The sequence below is a fragment of the Hylobates moloch genome, unplaced genomic scaffold, assembly GCF_009828535.3.
Source record: "Hylobates moloch isolate HMO894 unplaced genomic scaffold, HMol_V3 SCAFFOLD_6, whole genome shotgun sequence".
NCBI lineage: Eukaryota > Metazoa > Chordata > Mammalia > Primates > Hylobatidae > Hylobates > Hylobates moloch.
Window position 1 is genome coordinate 45,494,907 of NW_026652281.1, and position 16,331 is coordinate 45,511,237.

The window sequence follows — 16,331 nt, forward strand, 5'->3', positions numbered from 1 at the left end:
ACTGGGGCCTGTTGTGGGGTGGGGGTAGTGGAGAGGGATAGCATTAGGAGATATACCTAATGTAAATGACGAGTTAATGGGTGCAGTACACCAACATGGCACATGTATACATATGTAACAAACTTGCACATTGTGCACATGTACCCTAAAACTTAAAGTATAATAAAAATATATATAAATAAAATAAAACAAAACCTTAAAGTTAAGTCCTCATAATAAATCTGAGTCATTTCTAAATTAAAATATGGAAACATTTATTGTTAATCATAAGTTTAAGTTTATGTACTTCAACATCTTGTTTTTGTATAATACAGAGAAGCCAAATATATTTGGATCTGTTAATAAATATAAAAAATGGAGGAAATAGAGATTTCTAAAAGCTATAAAATGATTTTCATCTATAACTACTAAAATGAAATAATTCAAAACTACTTACAACCTAGGTTTTTCACTGGAAATTGAAGTTACTAAGAGCTAAAATTTTAATTAATATATGTAATTAAAACTACTACTAATAATTGAAACAATTCTGCATGCAAAGTGTACAAAAAACAACATTTTTTTGGTGAGAATGGTAATAATAAGGAAGGCATGAAAATGTAATTTTTGTTAAAAAAGTGATTTTATCTAGTTTAGAGGTTATTTAAAGGTTGTTTCAAAATGGAGGACCAAAGAAAGGAATGATATAGACAAAATTGAATGGATACAAAAACTTTTTTAAAAAAGAAAGAAAAAGAGTAAAAGAAAATCTTGTATGGTTAAACTAAGATTAAATGAATTAATTAGGGTTAATATCAAGAGTACACTAATACAAAACTAAAATTTGGTTTCCCCTTTTAAGCAATATTTTTGTGTATTATTAATAAGAAAGTAACTTTTTTTGTTTACCCTTTGAGTAAACAAAAAATAGTAATAATAATAATAATAACAATACGGGGCAGAGAGGACAAAGGAACAGATTTTTGTGTCTCATGCTGTCTTTATTAGGTCTTTTGATTATTTGGAAAATGGAGTCTCCTATCTCAAAGAGTAATGGTTTTTGATTTTTAAAATCTTTTAATTATCACCTTGGCAAAATGAATAACTATTATTTTACAGTGACTTGTAATCCTATTTTGATCAAGAGTTTTGAACTTTGATGTATTTGATAGGCTTTCTAAAATCAAATTTCAAAATGAAAATTAATTCTTTTTGACTTAAAACTGACTTTGGGATGTCCCAGAGGGCCCTTGAAGCATATGAAAGAGAAAATAAATAGGCATATTTGATACGTTAAATAATCTGAGAAGCATTGTCAGATAAGAAATGATGCCTAATCTTCTGAGTTATATTTTTCTAGATATGTTATTAATGTGTTCCAATATTATATTAAATTTCTAAAATTCTGATATGTCTTTGTATGTGCTATCAGTTATCATTATGGTTATTATGTTAAATTATTGTAGGCCACAGAAATAGTAGAATTTTCGTATGAATTATGTCATTAACCATGACCATTTTAAGCCTTTATTGACTGCAGTTAAATGCTTAATTCTGATGCTTTTTCTGAAACCTCTTTGTAAGCAAGTATAATCCTAATGTGTTGTATCTTCAAGGAGGTTCATGGAAAGAATGGAAAGGACATTGACACGTACAGGTTTCTGGGAATTCTTACCCAGTCCATGCTATTGAAATGGGTAAGAATACCCAGAACTGTAATGAAGGGGCTAGCTTATAAAACTGTTAACCCAAGAAGGACAATAATTAATTGAATACCAAGAAAATACTTTGGTGTATTTTCATGCTAAGTCATCCAGAACTGAATTTGTTAAGATATGCAATTTGAATGAACTCCATGATCCAAGTCAGATTACCTATAATAACTCATTTAATAAACAGTGCTATGCACCTGAATTGGGGAAATAAAATTTGTACTTAAGAGGATATAAGTCCAATGTTAAATGTAGACTCATGGAGAGCCTGGATGAACACCTGGTCCTTGCTGACTCTTTAAAGCTTCCATTATTAAAAGCTCTTCACTCTATGACTCATCATGGAAGAGAGAAAATGGCCCAAATTATGAAAAAAAGTTGGTGTATTGACTGTCCTAAAATTTCTAAAATGATTTATGACCAATGTTTGGTTTCTCAAACCCACAGTCCTGGGAAGACAGTCAAACTTCAGATACATTTCTGCTACCCGATGAGCCATTAGAACATTTATAAGAGGATTTCATTCAATTGCTATTTTCAGTGCTCATTTTCTGGTTGTATAGAAGCTTTCCTCTGCAGGAAGGCTGATGTTACAACAGTAGCTAGAAGATTATTAGAAAATTTTTTTCTTTACGGGGCATTCTTGGAGAAATCTGTGATAGAGCTACTCACTTCACCGGGCAAGTTGTAAAACATTTAAATATATTACAAATACAATAGCATTTGGCAAAGCTAAGTGAATCTACTGGATTGCCTTTGTCAAGGTGTTGTGAGTTAGCGACTATCAGATCCATTTCCAGTGGAAAATGTATTAAAATCAGGCTGACTTTTTATGGAATAATGACTAGAACATCTATGACCCTAAAAATAGCACATCATGTATCTCCTGCTCCTAAACTCTGACATGACTAAATGCTGCAAGGCTTCAGTGTTTTATATCCAAGTGTATTTTCATGGGTAGAGGAAGTTTTCATAATCCACTGACTGCAGGCAATCAAACCCTTTTCAATCTAGAATCCAGAGAGTCTGTATCTTCTGGAAATGACATCAGAGAAAGACTGCCCTTGTGACCCACATTGCAGCAAAACTTTGGGACCTTAAACTTGGGTCCACATTTCATAACTCAAACAGACCCCTCCAGACTCTTGGAACTAAATACCCATTGGAGACCTTAACATAAACATAACGAGGCAAGTTTCTCCCAGGATGCAGATGGCATCCTAGATGTGGACAGCTTTTCCAAGATCACAGATCAAGACTTCCCTGTCATCATGAAATTCTTACTTTTCTTAATTGTGTTTTGTTTTGTTCTGCTGTGTTTTGTTTTGTTTTACTTATGCCTACCTCTTTCACTTGGCAGAATAATGCTGGTAGTAGAATTTCACAATCAATAGCTTTTGTGGGCAACTCGAAGGGGTATTGAATTTGCCTTGCTAAACTCAGATCTTTATATAACCTAAGGGATCCTTTGGTTAACCCATTGGGTAACTTTGGCAACATCCCAACATAACTTGTTCAAATTGTACTAGTGGTAAGATTTCTAGCCCACTTGTTCTCACTTTAACTCAATAATGAGATGCAAAAACCAGAACCAATGAGCATATCACAAGAAAGACTTGCACCAAAAGCCCAAATGGAGTTTATTGCAAAATGACTTATGTGCCAGGGACTTTTATGCTTTTTTAGCCTGTAATAACTCCACCCCAGACTCTGTTGAGAAACAGCTAACTTCACCATTCCAGGTAATGTATCACTGAAAGTAAAACCAGAAAAGGGGCTTTGTGTGTACCCATGGGGTACACTTTTATTTGTGGTGGATTTTACAGTGAATCTTATACGTGGGCAAACATATGCCTTGATATATGGAAAACAAAGGGACAAAGTGGGCTAGGAATTTTATTTTTTATTTTTATTTTTTGAGATGTGGTCTTGTTCTGTCACCCAGGCTGGGGTGCAGGGCATGATCATGGTTCACCACAGCCTTTACCTCCCAGGTTCAAGCAATCTTCTTGCATCAGCCTCCCAATTAGCTGGGACTACAGGTGTGCATCACCATGCCTGAATTTTTAAATATTTTTTGTAGAGACGGTGTCTCCCTACGTTGCTCAGGCTGATCTCAAACTCCTCGACTTAAGTGATCCTCCTGCCTTGCCTCCCAAAGTGCTGAGATTACAGGCATGAGCCACCATGCCTGGCCTGGGCTTGGAATTTTAATGATACATTTCCTGCTCCTTAATAATTCAGAAACAAAACATTGGTTTGCTCTTGTTAGCCTACATCTTAACTTAAAGAGATTATTACCAGAAGGCTTATACCCTTCTCAATGGGCATACTTTGTTAAGTCCCTTTAATCTATGGCTTGGAGTAAATATAAACAAGGCAAGGACTAAAAATTTATCCCACATATAGACTCTGTAGCAGATTCTACTGCAAAGACCATAATTGCACAACAGACTTTTAAAATTTATCTTGCTAACATTGTGCTAGATAATAGAATTGCTCTAGATTACCTACTGGCTAAACAGAAAGGAGTCTGTACAGTTGCTGACACTTCTTTTTGTGCATATGGATGAATACATTAGATATTATAGACTCAGTCACAGGGAATTAACAAACAGGCTGGTTGGTTAAAACAAGTAGACTCTTCATCTGGCCCATTCTTTGATTTATTTGATTTTAGTTGGTTTGGTTCATGGAGACCCTGGCTAAGGAACATACTCCCAACTCTTGGTACTATCCTTCTGATAGTCTTAATAGTAGTCTCATTGGTCTGCCGTATTCTCTAAAAAGTTTTAAATATTTGCATGTAGCCATATATAGATCATCCAATGGTCTGTCAGATTGGAACAATTAAAAGTCAAAAAATTTATGATCATGAGGACACCATCACCTATTAATGATGTGCTGAGACTGAAAACCCAAAATGATGGTAACTGAGAGTAATGGTGATGCCTTAAGTTTTGGTCACACTTTCACCTTAATGAGAAACTGACCAAAAAGGGCAAATTATTAAACAAAATTATACCAGGCCATTATTTTGGATTGAGCTCCTGCACTAAGTCCCAAGAAACCAGACTAAACCAAAATGAAGCCACTCATGCTAAGTGCCACATAATTAAAGTGAAAATTTAAGGAAAGAGATAGATCCCAAAACAGACCATTTTTTTTCACTTGAAAATGGGATATTCCAGTACAATAAGTCCCCTCTGCTCCAACCCTTACAAAAAAGTAAGCTGAAGTAACTTTATGTCAACCAACTTGTATTTCTATTGTTCTGTTTCATTGTTCCCACCTTACAAAACCTACTGTTCTGCTATTTCCCAGTAGAATTTGAGACCAAATAAGTCCATCTACAATGTTGATAGAGAGTGATGTCAATGCTTAAAATTTTGATCAATCTCTTAAAATTGAGAGATTGACCAAAAGGGGGGAATTGTTAAATTAAGTTTGGCCAAAATCTGCTCATGCATATTTTAGATTTTGCCTGAAGGTTTCTCTGTGCATCATGAACTCTAACCTAACTTGATGTATAAACCAACTGTAGCCTACTCTTATAACAAGTAGCCAAGTCCCAGCCAATCACAGCAGCTGAACTTCAGTCATCCATAGGCAGCTAACTGTTCAAACCAGGTTCAAATAAGGCAAACATTCAGACCATGTGGCAGCCCTGGAATCACTCTGAACCTATTCTGGTTCTGAGGGCTACCCAATTTGCTAATCATCCTTTTCCCAATTAAACTATGTTAAATTTAATTTTTCTGAAGGTTTTCTTTTAACAAAACAGCCGAAACCTAGGGCCCTAGGACCAAGTAACATTTTATCACTAAACATTCTTTTTAGTTATGATGTAGCACAAAAGCCCTCACCAGAAGCCAAGGTCATCCCCATGAACTTTCCAGCCTGAAGAACCATGACCTAAATAAACCTTTTTTCTTTACAAATTGCACAGTCTCAGATAATTTTCTGTTACAGCGATGCTAAACAGACCAAGACACCATTCTTCCCATTCAGTTCCCACTGCCAGCCTCCAAGGTTACTTTACCTCAAAATTTTATTCAGTGGCCTTCCTGACTCCAGTTTATTTTCAGTCACCTTTCCAATGGAGGCTTCTGTCCACTACCAGTTCACTTCCTTAATATTTTTGTTATGTCACTACCCATTTGAAGAAAACATGTAACTATCCCTATTTCTTATCACATGAACAAACAAACACAAAACCTGACATCACAAAGTTTACTCTACTCTGGGCCTGCCAAATAATGGAACACTATTTCTCAAAATATTCTATTCCCTTTATCGGAGCACTGTTCCATGGGTTTACTATGTTCATGTTCATTTATGCCTCTCTTCTTTACTCATTGCCACCACCTGAAGTTTCTACTGTATCTTTTTTACCATCCCACTTCCTGTCTTTCTTGTTTTTAGAAGCTCAGTTCTAACCCTAGCTACCTCAGTAAATCTTACCTGATATATTAGTGTGTTCTGGCATTGATATAAAGAAATACCAAAGACTGGGTAATTTAGAAAGAAAAAAGGTTTATTTGGCTCACAGTTCTGCAGGCTGTACGGGAAGCATAGTGGCTTCTGCTGTTGGGGAGCCCTCAGGAAGCTTTTACTTATGGCAGAAGGCAAAGGCGGAGCAGGAATCTTACACAGTGGGAGGAGGAGCAAGAGAGAGAGTTGTGGGGCGGCGAGCTGCTGCATACTTTTTAACAAGCAGATATCACAAGAACTCTATCACAAGAACAGCACCAAGGGGATGGTGCTAAACCATTCATGAAGGAACTCCCATGATCCAATCACCTCCCATGAGGCCCCACCTTCAGCACTGGGGATTATAATTTGACATGAGATTTAGATGGGGACACAGATCCAAACCATATCACCTAACAATTCCAATCTTCATAATTTTCATTTTTCTGTTCAAATTACTCTTTGTAGTGTACAATGTATACTGTTAGAAATGGTTCTCTGTTTCTTATTTGCTAGTCATTTCTTTTCAATAAGGCTGTAATTTTTTTAAGGACAAGAACCAAGTTTTACTTATAATTCTGTACAGTACATTACATAGAGCTCATTACAGGGTAGGCTGTGAATGAATACTCGTTGCCTAGCTGACTGGTTTATTAATTTAATCAAGAGATAATGCAACCAACTTAGGTCAACATAAATTTAGCCAGGAAGCTAATTAGACAGAAGACTATACAGTAAGAGATCACCATTTAATCTTTTTGACAGTCACTGGGTTTTAAAAATATTCCTCCTATTTTTAATATGCAAACCCAGCACACTTTAATTATTTTCTTTTTGGTGTGTTAATAATGACTCTTTTGGTGAAGAGGATACAGATACTGTCAGTATCTGTGTGACACCTAAGTTCCAGATATTTTAAAATATTTGGCATAAATATTTTAAAATATTTGGCATAATGTAGACATAAAAACTGAAAGACTGGCAGTATTTTAAATTATTCTACTTGAAGACGGCCATCGTCCACTAAATAACACCTATTTTTGAATGCACAAATCCACACAAATGTTTTACTAAGTTTACCACCAGATGTCAGTCACTCACTGCAATGGTAATAACTACCCTGAAGAACTCTTTATGAGAAATCGATGTATGTGGATATCTCCCTCATCTTTCCTTCCCTCACCGACTCTTCCACTCCTTCTTTCTATGACTGTCAGTCTGTTTATTAATCAATTGTCAATTGCTTATCTATTTATTTATGTATTTATAATCCACATATCTATTCTAATCTATCTAAATAATGAAAAGTATATACTAGGTATTTTGAGAAAATAACATATAAAACGTCTAAGTATTTACATATACAATATGAAAGTGACACTAAAATATTTTATACACTATGGTCTGGAATTCAGGCTCTTTTCAGCCCAGTAACTTTGAGACCAATGCAATACTATGCAGCCTTTTTTTCAGGACATACTTTCACCTTTCACTAAGAATCTTTGTTTTTTGAAACTTTTATTGGATTCTTATTACTCTGGAATTAAATTCTTACTGGACGAGCATCAATGACATAATGAGAAAATTATACAATATTTGATTTTTAGATAGGTGCTAGGGTGATTTAAAAAGCTTATTTACTACTAAAGAACTATGCAAAGAAAGCTCTCAACTACCAACTTCTACCTACAACTTTTGTTTAAAATTTTTTCTGTTTTCTTGAACATTAACATACACCTTCTATGATTCCTCATTCTGAACTTTGTCAAATATCTGACTTTACATCCATCACTGAACTTAATGAAGTGAATTTATGCTTTATTTTCCCTTTAGATTGTGAGATACTTGAGGTCAGGGAGCTTAGCAGATATCCATCAATAAACAAATGTTATTTTCTAAACATGAACTGTGGCTGGCCTGTAGTGGATTGTTTGTTGCCTACTCAGCAACCATTTTCTTTTTTCCACCCAAATTTTGTTTAAGTGGCTAGCACTTCTCCATGGGTGGAGCCATGGGCCATTCCTTGCTACTGATTAGCTCAGAAATGGCCACATGATGCATGTGACGGAAACTGTCTTAGAAGCTTCAAGGAAAAGTTTCCTCTCTTGAAATAGTGAGCTGTAAGGACTAATGGGTAAGTTATTGCATATCTGTTGTCATTTCTGAGAAAGAAAATACTAGCGTTCTTGTGTTTTTGAATCCTTTTGGGGATTGATACAGATATGGGGTGCATAGGGGTGTCTCCCTCTTTAAATTTTTATAGACATCAACTAGAGACATTTTTATATCACATAGAAAGAACATTCTAGAGAATAAAGCCAACACTGAGGAAAACAGAGCTATGGGCTGGAGATACAGATAAAGAGATAGAGACAGACACACAAGCACACACACAGAGAAGGAGAGATTAAAATTAAATACAAAATTAAAAACTTCCCTTTGAAAGACAAGGCTGAGAGAGTGAAAAGGTAGCCCACATACTAAGAAAACATATTTGCAAATCATATGTCTGATAAAGAGCTTTTATCCAGTATTTATATAGAACAATACTCCATTTCCTAGGAATTCAGACTAACTTGAGATTTTATTTCAAGTATAATTTGTTCTTTTCTTTGTTCTGTTCAATAAAGAAAACACTTTTTTACTTTTACTAACAGCTCTCAGCATATTAACATGTATGAAAAAAATTATGTAAAATGAAGTTACATTCCAATTCCTTCTCATGGTTTTGAAACATTTCTAGTTTTATCAGCCTGGTTTTCCAGCCCATCCACTGCTGCTCCCCTAAACTAGCCTGAGTGTTATGGAATATAGCCCTGTTGTTAATCCCCTACTATAACAAGCATTTTCCGATAACCCTGCTCTGCCTACTCAAATACTATCTTTTTTATGAAGACTTTCTGCTCTTCAATAACAATTTGATAGCATTTTACGTGTGTTCTTCTTACGCCTTAAAATCTAATTAGTTATATGCTTAGTTTAGCTACCTTACTAGATTACAGACATTTAAGGGATCTGTGCTTTTTTCATCTTTGTATTTTGCAGATAAACTTAATTAATGTCTGTTGAATGAATCTTTCACCTTTCAATTTATTTATTTTTAATTGGGTTACCTGGGTACCATATTTTATCACAGATGTGAGAATTGTGGTTTTGTTTTTAAGGAAGGATCTCTTTCTTTCAAATGGAGGCCACTCTAGAAATTTAGAACTCCAGAAGATTTCTAAGAATTCTATGACTTCTGGGAAATACAGTACAAGAGAAAAGAAACTCTGAAAATTCAAAGTGCCAGAAACTAAATTAACCTAAAGAGGCATTGGGATTAGTGTAACTAGATTAGTTAATTCTTTTCTTTGAGCCTCATTAAAAAAAAAAATCTATTAATGTATGACTGAGATGCCCAGCCAGGGACTACATTTTGGTTTTGTCCTTCTTTACAAAAAAAAAAAAAAAAAAGCCATTAGAATATAAATCTCAATAGAGGTAGGTAGTGCCCTTTAACACTGTGTCCTAAGAACTTAGTTTTTTTTGTTTGTGAGACTTTCAGCAGTGTTTGCTAAATGACAAACAGGTGTCAGAAATCACCTTTGAATCATGGAAGGAAGTGCCTCTGGCTAGGTAGGGTTGAGTATTTGAGACTCACTAGAGTATCTCTGGGAAAGGGATACAGAACACAAATGGCCAGCCCATCTCTAGTAAAGAAGGACTGATGTAACTCTGGGTTTTGAGGTTTAAGAGCGGAAGCTCCTGACCCCTAGTATGGATTATATGAAGGAAAAGCAGGTGGTGGTTTTGTGTCCATGAAGCACAGACATGAGAATCAGCCCTGACCCAGGACTCCTGGGCCTGTGTGTGAACTACAAGAACCTAGCACTAAAAAGATCGGCCCTTAGAAAGCACGTACAGCACTCAGGGAGGGTGGTCTGAATTACGGCAGCTAGCAGGGGAGCATGTTTTTTTTAGGACTGGTATATTAATAGATAACAATCTTCAGTGACATCATGAGGCAGCAAGAAGCAATTGCAGCATGGTTGCCTTACACTTGAATATGCCCTTGCTGCATCTGGAAATCTACTGCTGATTCTATCCATGCCTTTTGAAGGGACATAGGGTTTATTTTTGTTTTCTTGGTTTTTGTTGTTGTTGTTTTTAACAATTCCAGAGGAGGGAAAGATGGGGAAGCCAACTAATGAAAGGTGATAATTGACTTTCTGCCAATAAGAGAGGTAAGGACTTGAGTAATTAAGTAGGAAAACAAGATATTCGACCATATTTATACCATGAATTTTGGGTGCATGTCATATTGCTTACACATAAAATGAGGAAATTGTTTTATGCACCTGAATGAATGCTGCCAAATTCTCTTAGTGTGGGAGAGTAAGAGTCTCAATCATTTACAGAAGAATGCCAGCAATTAAGTAAAGATGAAATGATGGAGTTAGAAAATCATTATTTGAGAACTCCCTCAAAATTATGGATTCAGGGTAGATATCATAGTATAAAGATAGCTTTTAAGCCTCAAATCTCTACTCTTGGACGTTTATGTATTTTTTGGGTTTCACTGTTATTTAAACAAAACAAAATTTAACACTTCTTCTTGTATTCAATATTGTTTGTGGGAATTTGAGGCTATCTTCATAAATGCATTAGTACAGACTTAATCATAAAATGTCTCTTTTTAATGTAATAATTTAAACATTACACAAATAGCTATTACATTAAACCCCATTATCTGAGAAATATTATGGTTAAGTGTTAAGGTCCAATATAACAGTAATGAATATCCACTCTTTTTTCTTCCATAGAATCTGCTCTTATTCAACTAGCAATAGTATCCTATGTTTTCTTGGGGAAAACCAATCTTTCTGAATCATCAGTGCAGTTACTGTGGAAGATGACTCTGTCCCTGGCTCCATGGAGGCTTGGCTAATCCAGCATCACATTTTCCCTGGCCCCAGTGACTGGTTCTGGGGTTGGAACATTGCTGTAGTTTGGATATGGTTTGTTCTGACCCAATTTCATATTGAAATTTGATCCCCAAGGTCAGAAGTGGGACTTAATAGGAAGTGTTTGGGTCATGGGGGCAGATCCCTCATGAACAGATTAATGCCCTCTTTTGGGGTGAGTTCTCACTCTATTATAGAGCTCCCTCCAGAGCCTGTTGTTAAAAGAAGACTGACACCTTCTTCTCTCTCTCTTGCTTCCTTATTCCCCATATGATCGCTGCATATGCTGGCTCTCCTTCACCCTCCACAATGAGCAGAAGCAACCTGAGGCCCTCACCAAATGCAGATGCCAGTTCCATGCTTCTTGTATAGCCTGCTGAGCCATGAAACATATATACCTCTTTCCTTTATAAATTACCCAGCCTCAGGTATTATTTTACAATAACACAAAATTGACTAAGATACACATGAACCAAATCAGGCCAGTTAGTGTATTGGAACTCTTTGGAAAGAGAAACTATATGTATCAGAGTAAATGCTGGTAGCATCTAAACCTAGAACTGCTGGCTGCCACCTTTATTACTGATGGCAGCCGTGGCCAGTCTAGGAGCAGGCTGCCATGATGCTGGCTGCCGTGGGGGAGGTGCAGTCAGGACTGCATGCTCCCTGGAACGCAGGAGCCAGGAACAAGCAGAAGCCCTACCCCCTTCCAAGTTGGAGGGGGCTGTAACCACCCAGCCATAGCTGTAGAGCTAGACATCTCTGCACTGTCGGGGACCTAGGAAGCCCTTCTTTCCCCCACAGGCTTAGAAATACCTGCTTTCACTGCCTGGCATTTCCCTGCTCCTGGCACCCACTGCAATTTTGGAGCAAAGATGAGGCCAAGCTCAGGTGCTGTCATGACCTGGCTGGGTGTGTGCATGCTAGGAACAGTGCTGATATGCCAGCCCCCTGCCACCCTGGCCCCCTCTGGACTTTGGGTGCTAATGAGCACAGGAGGGAGGCTGAGAGGTTGCTTGGCACATGCCTGCAGGTGCTCTGGGCACAAACAGTTTGGGTGAACAGCAGGTTGATGGCAGAGGGAGGCAGACAGGCTTCTGGGCAGAAAGGGGCAGGTCCCTGGTGAAGCTCCACCTTCAGGCCTGGGATGGCATGAAGGCTGAGGCCCAGAGTGCCAGTTCCATGGACCAGAGTGAGAACTTATGGTGCTTTATCTGACTGACCCATGGCCACCCATGGAGCAATCAACATGTACTTCCTCTCCTCCAAAGCCCATAAAAACCCTGGACTCAGCTGTACTAGGGCGTCAGGATGACCTTCCTGCAGAGAGGAACTACCCACTCTGGGTCTCCTCTCAGCTGAGTTGAGCAGACATTGGGAGGACCTGCCTGCAGAGATGAGCTACCCACTGTGGGTCTCCTCTCAGCTGAGCAGATGTCAGGATGACCTCCCTGCAGAGAGGAGCTCACCCACTCCAGGTCTCCCCTCCACTGAGAGCTGAACTCATTAGGATGAACTGCCTGCAGAAAGGAGTTACCCACTTTGGGTCTCCTGAGAGCTGTACTCTTGCTCAATAAAGCACCTCTTCACCTTATTCACCCTCCAGATGTCCACATACCTCATTCTTCCCAGACATGAGACAAGAACTTGGGACCTGCCTAACGGTAGAACAGAAGAGTGGTAACACAAACAGGGCTGAAACATGACCCTTGCTCACCACGTTGTGGGTGACAAGAAGGAGAGAAGAGACAAGGAGGGATGAGCTGTAGCCCTTCAGGGAGCCCAGACGTAGGAGCACCCGAGCCAGGGCATTGACACCCTCTTTGGGGCTCTGCAGTTCCTGGCCTCCCCAAGCTTCTGGGCCCCACTGCATTCCCCAGTGCCCACAGTGGAAGCCACTTGTGGTATGCTTGGTGCAGCTGCAGACTTGCAGGGAGCCAGCACCTGTACCAGCACTGAGAGCTACCTGCCCTGCTATAGCAGCATACCTGGCTGTGCGCAGTGGCCGGACCCCACACTCACTCACTCACACACCCCTTGCTGCTCTGTGCCTGGCTTGCCCTTGGCAGGCATGGGATCCCTGCTGGATCCTCTGACATTACCACATATGTGGAGAGTCTGAATGAAGGTAAACCCTATATAGAAGCAAGCCAAACTGAGAGGAAAGCCAAATCCTGTTTGTTTCATCTGAGTCTCTGGATCTAGCCATGCCTGGGCTTTTCAGTTATATGAATCAAACAATAATAATAATTTTATTGATAAATTGTTAATTATTATTATTTTCCTCATTTATTGTATCAGTAATTCTTAATAACAAGAATTTATAACAAGAACATGTTTAGTTCTTAAACCTGTTTGAATTTATTTGTGATTACTAAAGCCTAAGACAATGGTATGTAAAATAATCAAATCTAGAACTCAAAATTTCAGATCTTTTCTGACCTTAACCCAGTGTTCTTTGCAAACTCAATAGAATGGCTAAGACTGGGCCATTCTATTGAATAGCGCTGTCTCCTTATCAGGAAGTATAAGTGAGTTGTAAGAATCAGTGCAATTCTGTTGTTCTACCTACATGCATGGTTGACACTCTTCCAATTACAGAGGACAAATTAATTACCAAATAAACAAAGCAAAGAATCACAACTACAGGGAGTTTTCATCATGAGAAATCTGCTGAGAAGGTAAAATTATTAGGCAAAGGAGTACGAGGCTAAAACTAGCATCAGAAAGGACTCAACTTACCCATAAGCTTTCTAGACAATATATGTATATTTTGAAGGCATGAAGAATTATATAGTACAATATAGTATTCTCTTTTTTTAAGTCAACAAATCTTTATTAAACACCTGCAGTTACTGGAAGAAGGCCATGATGCTGGACACACTGTCAAAGTCTATCTTCTCCACAAGGTTCTTGGGCTTAATGTTCTCTTCCTGGCTACAGATGAAGATCTGCCCTGACTCGTCAGCCCTCCAGGTGTATTTTCTCATTCACACCTTCAGCTGGCTATCCGACAGATACCCAGGCATCTCGGCCAGCAGCCAGTGGTTGATGTGCTGGTAAGTGATACCCACGACAGTGCAGATAAACATTTGGACAGAGTCTTCAAAGCCAGTTATACCTTCCAAGAGGTCCATGTTTTCATCCAGGGCTTGCCAGAAGGCCTGAAAGAGGCTGATCTCCAGCAGATCCTTGAGATACAAAATCTGTCGGATGGCCACTCTTCTTGATGTGCCTGGCCAATCATGCACTTGCACAGGGTGAAGTTGGTATGTGGCAGGTTGGTGAGGGCCTTCAGCTGGATCTGGGCAGTGTCCGTGGTCTGGAAAAACACTGGGTTGGACCGGTACAGCTTCAGGACAACTGGATTGGCTTCCAGATCATAGGCACTGTCCTTGGCCTGCATCTCCATATAGCACTCCAGGGTGGCCAGCTTCTCAGGATTGTTCCTGTTGTTACCCTGGAGCAACTTGCCCACATTGGCTCTCATCTGCTCAAATATCACCATGACTGCTGTCACCTTCCACAACGAGGGCTGGAAGCTAACACCGGACTGGCATGGTGTCCTCAAATACAGCATTCTTACGTGACTTATTCATTTTAAGGGAGTTTGTATAAAATGCATTTTTGTTCAAAAACAAAAAGGGTTCTATTGTCATACTTGTTTTTTATAGGTTCCTGTCTATTTTGTATTATATCTTGGTATATCTGAATAAGAGCACTTTTTTTTTTAACCAGGTTTTCACTGGTAAATCCTTTCTGTATGATGGTACAGTGTATACTCAATTTTGAAACCCAGAAAAATGCATGTCCTTTTTTTATATCAGTACTTTGGATATGTGATAGACATCTTTGTGTTTTGGTGTCTCAAAATTTTTAAGGCTATGAACAGGAATCATATTTACCATCATCAATGATTATGTTCTCTTAATTAAATCATGATACTATAAAAACACTCCAAATAGATTTGCTTATTCTAGCCTTTAGATGTGATTCAAAAATAAAAAGGAGGTTCTAGGGAGGCCACTAGTGGCCTTTCCATGCACCTAAGTTATTTCCCTGGTGGAATAAAGAGCATCAGGGGAATAAAGGAAGAAGCTGCTGCTAAGTTCTGGCCCTGAATATAATTTGCATCTGGGTCTTTTCGTGAATTGAGTTTGAGGCACTGGGGTTGATGACTTCTAGGCCTAACCATCACTCTACAGAGACCACATCTTTGAGAATATTAACTTTTTGTGCCTAAGAATATTTTAAAGTTCAGCTACTGTCTGTAGCGCTATGTTTCTTGGAGATGAACCATGGAACACCTGAATTCAAATCACCAGGAATGCTTCTTAAAAATGTAGATTTCTAGGACCCACCCAGTGCAAGGAATCAGAGACTGTGGGAAAGGGACCAAATTAGTACTTCTACAATAAGTACTCACAGTTGATTCTTCCTCACATTAAAGTTTGAGAAGTATTGCTGTAGGCTACATCAACTTTGAGCTACATGCAGGTGACAGTCTGGGAAACAAGCACTAACACAAAGTCTATGGATTTTTTTTTTAATTTTTTTTTTATTATACTTTAGGGTTTTAGGGTACATGTGCACAATGTGCAGGTTTGTTACATATGTATCCATGTGCCATGTTGATTTCCTGCACCCATTAACTCGTCATTTAGCATTAGGTGTATCTCCTAATGCTGTCCCTCCCCCGTCCCCCCACCCCACAACAGTCCCCGGAGTGTGATGTTCCCCTTCCTGTGTCCATGAGTTCTCATTGTTCAATTCCCACCTATGAGTGAGAACATGCGGTGTTTGGTTTTTTGTCCTTGCGATAGTTTACTGAGAATGATGTTTTCCAGTTTCATCCATGTCCCTACAAAGGACACGAACTCATCATTTTTTATGGCTGCATAGTAGTCCATGGTGTATATGTGCCACATTTCTTAATCCAGTCTATCGTTGTTGGACATTTGGGTTGGTTCCAACTCTTTGCTATTGTGAATAGTGCCGCAATAAACATACGTGTGCATGTGTCTTTATAGCAGCATGATTTATAGTCCTTTGGGTATATACCCAGTAATGGGATGGCTGGGTCAAATGGTATTTCTAGTTCTAGATCCCTGAGGAATCGCCACACTGACTTCCACAATGGTTGAACTAGTTTACAGTCCCACCAACAGTGTAAAAGTGTTCCTATTTCTCCACATCCTCTCCAGCACCTGTTGTTTCCTGA

The 16,331-nt window shown here is 38.5% G+C and overlaps 1 long non-coding RNA gene and 1 pseudogene across 1 annotated transcript in view; one reads left to right on the forward strand and one right to left on the reverse strand.

The window, feature by feature from the left end:
• The window catches only part of LOC131383791 (uncharacterized), a 37,021-nt gene that overhangs the window by 11,705 nt on the left and 8,985 nt on the right, over positions 1-16,331 (forward strand). The window lies entirely within an intron of this gene.
• Positions 13,939-14,618, reverse strand: LOC116470967 (eukaryotic translation initiation factor 3 subunit K-like; annotated as a pseudogene).